Source organism: Pyxicephalus adspersus, chromosome 1 (genome assembly GCF_032062135.1).
Source record: "Pyxicephalus adspersus chromosome 1, UCB_Pads_2.0, whole genome shotgun sequence".
Lineage (NCBI taxonomy): Eukaryota > Metazoa > Chordata > Amphibia > Anura > Pyxicephalidae > Pyxicephalus > Pyxicephalus adspersus.
Genome location: NC_092858.1, coordinates 171,269,181 through 171,279,515, shown reverse-complemented (window position 1 = coordinate 171,279,515; position 10,335 = coordinate 171,269,181). Strand labels below are relative to the sequence as shown.

The window sequence follows — 10,335 nt, the reverse complement described above, 5'->3', positions numbered from 1 at the left end:
GAATGAATTCTGTGGCTGCCATGTATTGCAGAAACTCTCTCCCACTGCCTTGCTTTTCCATGTCAATGATTGTTTATTCCCTTTTAAAAAGATACAAGAAAGATTAAAATAAGGCACCCCTTCACTAGCGCCCCCACCAGGAGAAGGTGACAGAGGCGAGCAGAGTCAGACAGGATGGAGGGGGTGGTAAGGTTGGGGCAGGTCAGCCCAGAAGAACGATGGCAAAGCGCATGTAGAATTGAGAAATGGCAGTCAGAATAAAAGGGGTCAACACGGATGGGGGAGAGCAGCAGGAATGAGAGGGTGAATTGTAAAGTGGGGTCAGGCAGATTCAGTACTTAGTATTCCATAGTCAGTGCAGCATACAATACACCAGCAGTATTCTCCCCAGCCCCTTTTAGCTGGGTGCACCACCTGGCACTTTTCAGAAACCACCTGGCTGTTTTTGTGTGGTTACTGATTAGCTGGGTCACAATTCAGGGTCTCCAACCCGCCTACAATTCACACTGACCTGGCACCATGCAGTGTCTCTGCCCGCATTTCCCCACTCACTGACCTCGCTGCGTGCAATTTAAAGTCCTATTAGAGTACAGCGCTTGTTCATTCATCTGTCACCAGAAACCATCATGAAATATTGCTGCCAGCAACAACAACCCTATGTGTCTACATAGCCTAAGCACTGTTCACCCCGGCCCCTTTTAGCCAAGTGCACCACCAGGGTAATTACTAAAGTTGGGTCACAATACAGGGGCTGCCACCCACCTACAGCATCTTCGCACCCAGTTTAAAATATTCTGGGGTGATCCTTGCTAGGCCAGATTTAGTTATCACTTGGACCTGAGACTGCAACTGACCACAAGGCTCCCTCACAGGGAAGGCTCCAAAGATAACATAAAAAGTGACAAAACAACATAGTGACAGAGAAGAATAAAAAAAAGCTGAGTGCATAACACACTGAGCGAGGTTTAATATTGCCTGTTAGAACTATCCATAAGGCCGGGTTCAAGAAGCGGCAAAGTGCTGAATGTGATGCTATAATCTAGGTGGGGTCCCATACAGTGATTAGCAGCAGCTTCAGATAATAACCCCCAAGCCAGATTATTATTAATATTAATAATAAGAGGATTTATATAGCGCCAACATATTACGCAGCACTGTTCATTAAATAGGGGTTGCAAATGACAGACAGATACAGACAGTGACACAGAAGGAGGAGAGGACCCTGCCCCAAAGAGCTTACAATCCAGGAGGTGGGGGAAGTATCACACAATAGGAGGGGGAGCTATGGAATGCTGGGTAAGTAGTGAGGGTTTAGGAGACAAGACGGGTAGGTGAAGTTGAAGCATTGGGATTTGAGGGCTTTTAAATGAGTACAAAGTAGGAGCAAGCCGAATAGGATGAGAAGGACCATTCCAGAGAGTTTAGAAATGTCCTGGAGCCATGCGTGTGAGGAGGTTATGAGTGAGGAAATCATTAGTAGATCTTTGGAGGAGCGAAGAGAGCGGCTAGGGGGGTATTTTTCTTTTAGGTCAGAAAGGTAAGTGGGACAAGAACTTTGGAGGGATTTGAAGGCAAAGCACAGGAATTGTATTCTAAGGTGAAATGGAAGCCAATGGTCATCAGGTTTTCAATCTTATCTGCGATTAAATCCCAGGTCTCCTTCGTTCTCTCCAGCAGTGGACTTTAAACCCAGACCTATCTCCCTACAGAGCAATGCACCTGGTTCCCCATCATATAGGATTTATAACTTATCTCATGCAAGGACGGTAGGGTAGTTCCCCTCTGATAAGAACAGATACTACACTTGATCTTAGCCAAGAAGTGAACCCAGGATCAGTGCTATTGTTAAGAGAACCCAGCAGAGCCTAAAGCTATCAAACTAGAGCTGCTGTATTTGGAGAAGGAAGCAGTATGGGCAAAGTTTTTAGCTCCATTCGAGGGCAGGTGGGATATCAGAGTCCCAAGACTCCCTGGTTGTCTCATTAAAGAGACTCGTCACCTCCCCAATGCTATCACATAGTGGGCCTTATGAGACGGCAATTAAATTTAGTGAAAATAGTTTTAAATTATTCATTATGAGTTTTGTAGTTTTTGCATTTTCACAAGCATAAGTTTAACTAACCCCGGCTATATTCACCTGGCCCATACCATGGCAGGGTGCTGCTATCTTCTTCCTTCTTCTCTTACTTGATGCCATCTTCAGCCATCATGATTGGCAGGGTGGGATTACCAAGGGTATGAAAAGCAGAAATATTGCATAATAGAAACATTTCTATCTTTTTATTCCTCTGGGTCTGAAAAATAATCGAAATATCTGGGAATGTTAAGTGATTGTCAGGCCTAAAATGCATGTTTTAACATGTGCAAATTTTTTTTTTTAAAGTACAGGTACCCGTAGATGGTTTAGATGTAATTTTAGGATCTATTTACAGATAGCTGGACATTCTGTAGGGAATGTGGTCAGTCATACACTCTTGTTTGGTAATCAAGTGTCATCATGATGTCTTCATGCCTGTTGTTGCCCTGTTGTAGGGTAAATAAATATTATGATATCACATTTTACCACTAGATGGCAGTACATGTATATACATTTTCTGCATAGGAATTCTCTGTAGGTACACAAAGGTGTATTGATTCCAGATCAAGCATACAATTAAGTATTAGATAAAGGTAAAATCTGGTTTCCACTCCATTTACTTTCAACCACCTGAACCTGTCAATCAATCCTATTTCAGTATTGATGACCAATGATCTAAATTTCCTTTCTATGTTTTCCTCTTTCCAGCTAACTGGTCTTGTTTCCACCTTTTGTCATGATTTGACACTGGAAAGCTTCAGGATCTTGTGGGTACCAAATGACAGAATTTTACGACATCCAATGGGCAGAATCCACATCACCAGGACCATTTGCAGATTGAAACCTCTCACAGACTGGAGGAAACATGGGGCCTGTAATGTGACTGCCGTAAGATATTGTTTTTTTTATGGAAAATATATACAGGTAAATGTATTAGGTACAGGGACAGGGAATTGTTGCATTCTTCTATGGATAATGCTCCAGTGGTACCCAAGAGCACACACCCAATCTATTAAACCTAAGGCTGACCTCCAGCCTTACCTTAGTCTTGCTCAGTTGTACCGGCTCCTTTCCTTATCTGAAATCACTTACTTTGATTTTTCTGCACACCGTCAGCTTTTCACAATGTGCATTAGAAGCTTGTGTTACCAACTTATGTTAATTGACCAGAGAAAGCCTAGCATTAGCATCCTTTCAATTCTAGCCTGATTGTGCCTGGCCTGCCTCCTTCATTGCATCCCAGGCATTACCTAAAATAAAAAAATATATACGTCTTCCATTGCTATGTGTCTTGAAAAAACCCTCAGTTTTAAAAAAACAGAGTGTAATGCAAAATCCAAATCTGGACACATGGTTAGTGCACCAGTTTATTGCACATACCATTATGGGAGAACCTGGGTGATCCAACAAACCTAGATTGGATTTCTTAAAAATCATTTGTTCTTAGTTGGCAAACACTTTATATTCCAGACTAAATCTATTCCAGGTTTGCTGGATTATCCAAGTTCTCCCATGATCGTCTATCTTCTCCAATCTCAGAGAGCTTAAATAAATCAGGCCGAGTGTTGGGTGCTTATGTACATCGCCATGTGATATGGCTTATTCCTCAGACCCATACATCACTACTGTGTCCACTGAGGTTGAACGAAGGAACCATATTCTGAAAGAGGAAGGAAACTCATCTTCCTGTCACACCCAGAAGTGGTGACCACCCAAGATTTTTTCGGAGAGAAGGTAAGAGACGTTGGCTGTCTGAGACAAGAGCACACCAGACCTGTTATAAGAACATTTTACAAAGGCATGACAGAGTCACTTTAATACATACTCCGGATCTGCTTCCTTCCAGTGAGTTATAAAAGATTCCAATATATTTGTTATGTGTTTGTCTTTGCTAGTATTTGTTACTGGTTTTTTCCCCCATATCCCCTGAGAAAGCCTAAACCAGCGAAACGCGTCGGGTTCCGTATCCAGTTTAAATTTAAATATACTTAGCGGTTTATATAACCTGGGCAGTTGTTCTTTGTATAGCTTCAAGCCCTTCCACCCCGCAGCCATCAGGGGTCTAAACAAGGACAATATTATTAGATTATATTTTTGTAGTGTATGTACCACCAAATCATTTGGATTGTTTTGAATACTTGTTTAATGATTGCTACATGCAATACCTATATAAAGGATTAAGCCACACACTATTCCCTGCTGTTCTTTCCTCTTTTCTTGTTGATTTACGAAAATAAGGGGATTGGCTATTACATTATTATATTTAGAGTTGTATGGGAACTTCTACTCCCTTACATATATGTAAAATCAAATCTATTTTTAGTCCTTAAAATGTACACTTGCATAGATCTAAGCCTGCTCCCCACCACCACCACACACATGACATCATTTGTGCCTGGCACTTGTGTAAGTGATGTATTCCTCTATATTTGGAAGATACAGGATTTTTGGAGGAACAACTGATGGATTGCAAAGAAGCCAAAGAACTGTCACCTTACTGTGTGACTTTTTTTTTCATTTTCTTATGAAGGGATTTGCTTTCAACCAGTGCATATAGGTCTTTTGGTTCTAACCTGTGTAATTGTGTATTAATGTTGTGATATCTGCAAGTGGGAAAATGACACATTTCACAGAAACCTAACTGCCCCCTCATCACCTCTTATGTAAGTTGTTTCAATAACACCGCCAGCCATGAGCTCAGAGATGCTGACATCCTGTCTCTCTTTGTGTCTCTTCTACAGTGGGGATGATTAAAAAGTAATTGCATGTTATATGCTTGTTTATGTGAAATAGTGTTGAGGCAGAATTACACCTAAATAAGACCCTGACACCATCTTAAATAATTGCAAGTAAAAGCAAAGAAAAAAAAAGTATTTATTTATTTAATTGCATTTTTTTAAATTCCATAAACTGTACTTTTGACTAATTTTTAGCAAATTACATTTTTGGCAAAATCAGTTTGTACAGCCCTGCCTGCACATCACAGTCTTCTTTTCTCCTGGGAGTCTCTTTATACTCTTTGTGCTGACGGAGCTCCTCCATCCTTCCCTTCACCCCCATACTTTAACTTTAATGGGGAATTTTCAGAAAAACATACTAAAGAATGTGACTTAAAGAGAAACTAAACTCAAAAGTCCCCCATACCAACAAAAATACATTTACCTTCAATCCCGCAGGGAAGTCTGATCCATCGGGAGGTCTCTCCTATCAGATCCTGCGTCGTCCTGGCATCCGTCTTCGGGCCAGCATTCCGAGTGGTGCCATCTTCTCCTCTTTTTCCAGGTTCTTATTCGTACGTCACCCGACCCAGCCCCAAAATCGGGTGCTGTAGATGGGGAAAAAAAAACTTGCAGATCTCACTGCGCATGTGTGAGATCGGCAATTTTGTTTCCTTTTGACGAAAGGGCTCCTTTTGCACATGCCTGAGATGCTCGGGCATGCTTAGAAAGAGCACCCAAGAGCCTACCGGGATGGGTGACATAGGTATCCTAGGAGGCTCTGCGCTTAGGCCTAGGTGATCAAGAATTTGGGGGCGGTGTTGCACCCTTTTTTTTTTTTTAAAAAAAAAGGGTGTTGCACTTAAAAAAAAACAAACAACAGAATTTTTATTTTATATAAAAAGGGATGTCTACCCTTTTATGTGAAATTTATGAGTTTAGGTTCGTTTTAAGTGACTGTTTTCTGTATTCTGGGGCTGCTGACATAACATGACTTAACTATTGTCCTGAAGCCATAACAGTCTGGACCCCCCCAGCTAAGTTCAGAAAAGTTCTTCATTCATTGGAGATAAATTGTCATAACTTTAATACTGTATTTGGGAAATGTAAATCTGCTCGCTGTTACCCTTTAACTGCATTGCACCTAATTAAAACATGAATAAATTCAGGCCATCATCATCAAATGCCTGCCGGAGGACACTAGACAATTGGTAATTAAAGCCAAACTTGTTTTTGCTGCATAATTTCCCCTAAAATGGAGATTCATCAAATGAGGCTAGCTTTAGCAGGTTAACGTTTCAGAGTAAATTGCTTATTGTGCGGGATTTCCATAGATAATCATTATGAATAAAAAGATACGTGTGTTGAGCTATCAAAATTGCTGCCTCTGAATAAGAAGAAAAGATGTTTATTGTGCCACGCATACACATTTTGTTAGGGATTGAAAATGTGTATTCAGCAGGGGATGCTCTACTTACAACATCATCCTGTGGTAGATAAAAAGCATGTATGAGCTAGGTATTGCTACAAAATCATTTAAAATTCTAGTGCTAAAAAACCATAAACCATAGGGCACCTATTTTGGTTCACATAGATCTGGCACGCTTAATCGAAATGACAAAGCAATATAAATAGATTTTTATGTTCCAAGACTTCTTTGTCACGTGAGGCAAAAATGCTGAAGTGTACGGTCCTTCTGCTACAGATTACACAGGAAAAGCTACAAACTTCCCGTGCAATGTGCAGGCCTGAGCACAGGGCCAGACTTTTTGCTCCCCTAAGCCAGCTAGCTTGTGCTGCCCCCCTCTCCCAGTCAATAACAAACTATACATGATATACTATGAAAGCTGTTCCACATGAAGAAAAAGAGGACAAGAGGGGAGAGACAAGAAGGGGCAGAGGGAAAGAGAAGGGGGAAGAAAAAGGGTATAGAGATAAAGAGGAGAGAGGGGAGAACACAAAAGTAGAAGAAGGGAGAGGAAATGAGAGAGAGGAGAAGGGAGAGGGAGGAGAGTTCCAATTATTGCCATTGCAGAGCCGGATGATGATTTTATACCATATATACATTTTACGCCAATATAAAATAAAGAAATAAATGCCTAAACCATCAGCACTTCTTTTAGTTCACATAGACCTGGCATGCCTAATCAAAGTGACAAAGCAATATAAAAAGATTTTTATGTTCCAGGACTTCTGTCACCCAAGGCAAAGATGCTGAAGTGTACGGTCCTTCTGCTACAGATTACACAGGAAAAGCTACAAACTCCCTGTGCAATGTGCAGGGCTGAGCACAGGGCCAGACCTATACTTTTTGCTCCCCTAAGCCAGCTAGCTTGTGCTGCCCCCCTCTCCCAGTCAATAACAACCTATACATTTTATACTATGGAAAAGCTGTTCCACGTGAACAAAAAAAGGGCGAAAGGGGAGAGACAGGAAGGGGACAGAGAGAAAGAGATGAAGAAGAAATGTGAGAAAGGTGGTAAAAAGAGAAGACAGAAAAGGGGAGAGAAAGAGGAGAGCGAGGGGAGAACACATAAGAAGAAGAAGGGAGAAAGGAAGGAAGGGAGGAGTGAGAGGAAAAAAGCATAAGAGAAAAGTAAAGGAGAAAAAATAGAGGAGAATGGGAGAGGGGAGAGAGTGACAAAGCCGGAGAGAGGAGAAAAAAGCAGAGAGGGAGTGGATTGGGAGAAATGAGTGAAAGGTGCTGAAAAGAGAAGACAGAAAGAGAAGAGGGATAGAGTGGGAGGCAGAGGGGAGAGAGAGGAATAGAGAGAAAGCTAGAGATTGGGAAGAGAGATATTTTGCCTTTTTTTTCTACCCTTTACCCCTTTTAAACGAAAACCTTTCTAGTTTTGTATAATGCCCAGTTCTTGACCTGGTGATGTAGTAACTGAGTCCCTGAGCTTTTTCTATTTGAAGTACAGGCAAGTCATGGCTGGTGGTAAGAGCAATGCTCTGTCTCTTTCCTGAAAATTTCACAGCAACATCGGTGTATATAAGCCCTCACTACTTCCCACCATTCCATATCACCCTCCTATTCTGTAATACTTCCCCCACCTCCTAGATTGTAAGCTCTTTGGGACAGGGTCATCTGCTCTTCCTAGGCCACTGTCTGTAACCTCTATTTAATGTACAGCACTGCGTAATATGTTGGAGCTAAAAAAATCCTGTTTATAATTATTATTATTATTTATAATAATAGTAATAAAAATAATAATAAAGTAGAAGTTATGCCAATATCATAATTTGTTGATGGGTGGATGTCAGTGTGTACGAGGGAGCACTCTTGTGTATGGCTATGTACACAGGTGCAATAAATATTGTTAGAAAACGAACGGTTAACGTCCGATCAATGATTATGCACGATTATTTTGAACTATGGTAAAGTGCGCGATTCTATACATGCTGTAACGATACGATCATTCAAATATACGCTAGATACGATAGTTTGAACGATGCAGAAAGTGATGTGTACCAGAGAAGTGTACCGCAGAACCATCCACGATCACTGAAAGGCTATACACAAAATAGATAGCGAACGATCGTCGACCAATCAGATCCGCCTGGACGGTCGTTCAGTTTCAGCGTCATTCCTCGTTCATCGGCGTCATTGTGCACTTTTTTGTTAACGATTATCAGACGATCGGTTGTCAATCGTTCGTTTCCAACAACAATTATTGCATGTGTGTACATAGCCTTAGGCAGGTTGTATTTGCAAACAGACTGCCTAGCAAATGTAATGCTAAGCCTCCTCGATCAAAAGGACTGAAATCGAATAAATCTAAGAGGTGTCTTCTAGCTAGGAAGTAAGGCGGGATTTCTCTGACTTGTTGCAGTTTCTAAAGCACACAGTGTGCAGTGAAATCAGAGTAAGCAATTTATTACACCCGATGAGCCTGTACAAGAGAAGGTTGGATGTCAGTGACCCAGGTAACTTCTTTGCAGACCTGGTGCCTAGCAACGCTCCATAATTACAGAATTGTAAGATATTTTTGTGAACAGTGACAGGCTTACTACATTCACTTTTGTTCATTTTTGCTTGGCTATTAACCCCTACACTGCCTAAGAATCAACTGCTCCATTCAAAGTATTGTGCAGCAACATTTTCAGCGGCTCTGAAATGCATTCACCTAAACACAAACCTATCTTCCTATTTAAAAGATAACTAAACCCAAGACCAATATTTCTGTTTCTAGGCAAGCTGAGTCATAATCAGCTTTTTACATTTTTAGGGGACTCCAGTTGCCAGTTCCCGGATCCTTCCAACTATTGCCATTGCAGAGCCAGATGATGATTTTACACCATAATATAAAATATAGAAATAGTTGAGTAGTCAAGCTGTAGGAAATTTTTCTACAGGACAAGTTTTCTAATAGCCTTGGCAGTGGAAATGTGAAAGATAAACTCCTGGCAGATATAAAAAAAAAACACCATGTATTGAAATGATGCGATCAACAAATAAATAAATGTATTTTAAATGGAGCTAGTAGAGGTAGTTAAATCTGACTTGATATGACCCTCTTGTAATCTCCTGTAGAAATAGTGAGCCTGATTTATTAAAGCTCTCCAAGACTGGAGAGGATACACCTTCAGCAGTGAACCTGGGTGATATAGCAGACCTGGAATGGATTTCTTAAAAGGTATTTGCTATTTGTTAGAAATGTTTTGAATCCTGAACTAGATTAATTGCAGGTTTGCTGGATGAAAGTGTATCTTCTCCAGCCTTGGGGGACAAATCAGGCCCAATGAGGGGGTGATTTATTACCTTTTGCCTGTCAGTCTCATGCTACATGTACATGACAAGTTCCTTCAATACAAGGGAACTTAAACTTACAAAAAAATCTTTAAATGTCTCTTTTACTATCTTCAATTGGTACAAAAATTTAATTCATCCAAATATAGTAAGATTCTACAGTACGTACACAAATACATTGTAGAGAATTGTAAGCTTCACTATTGGGGTAACAGTTTGGGGAAAGAACATTTCTGTTTGACCTGAATTGCCCCGATGACATCTCTACTGGATACATTAGAAATAATAAGAAAATTGATTGCAAGCCAAGCCTTTCCGTTCAACATCAGTACCTCATTATACAACTTCTATATCTCATATTTTATCATTATTGCAGTATTTATATAGCACCGACATATTATGCAGCGGTGTACAAAGTCCATAGTTGTGTCACTAGCTGTTGCTCAAGGGAGCTCACAATCTAATGTCCCTACCATAGTCATATGTCATTAATACAGTCTAAGGTCAATTTTGGAGGGAAGCCAAATAACCTCACTGCATGTTTTTGGAAGGTGGCAGGAAACCGGAGTACCTGGAGGAAACCCACACAAACAAGGGGAATACCTGCAAACTCCATGCAGATAGTGTCCTGGCCGAGATTCCAACCTGGGACCCAGTGCTGCAAAGGCCAGAGTGCTAACCACTGAGCCATATATCTTGGAAAAAGTCAAGCTGATAGAACTGCAATGAAGTATGTGGTTGGGTGATGGACAACTCTATATTAATGGTTTTGTAATGGAATTTCCAAC

The 10,335-nt window shown here is 40.8% G+C and overlaps 1 long non-coding RNA gene across 2 annotated transcripts in view; it reads left to right on the top strand.

Annotated features, from left to right (window-relative positions):
* The first annotated feature begins 2,793 nt into the window (after window positions 1-2,793).
* Window positions 2,794-10,335, top strand: part of LOC140322983 (uncharacterized) — a 21,653-nt gene continuing 14,111 nt past the window's right edge. The window contains exon 1 of one of the 2 annotated variants that reach the window (XR_011919286.1): window positions 2,794-2,965. This is a non-coding gene — a long non-coding RNA (uncharacterized lncRNA). Of the gene's footprint in view, window positions 2,966-3,835; window positions 3,923-10,335 lie in introns of those variants that run through there. The other variant, XR_011919285.1, reaches the window with a different exon arrangement.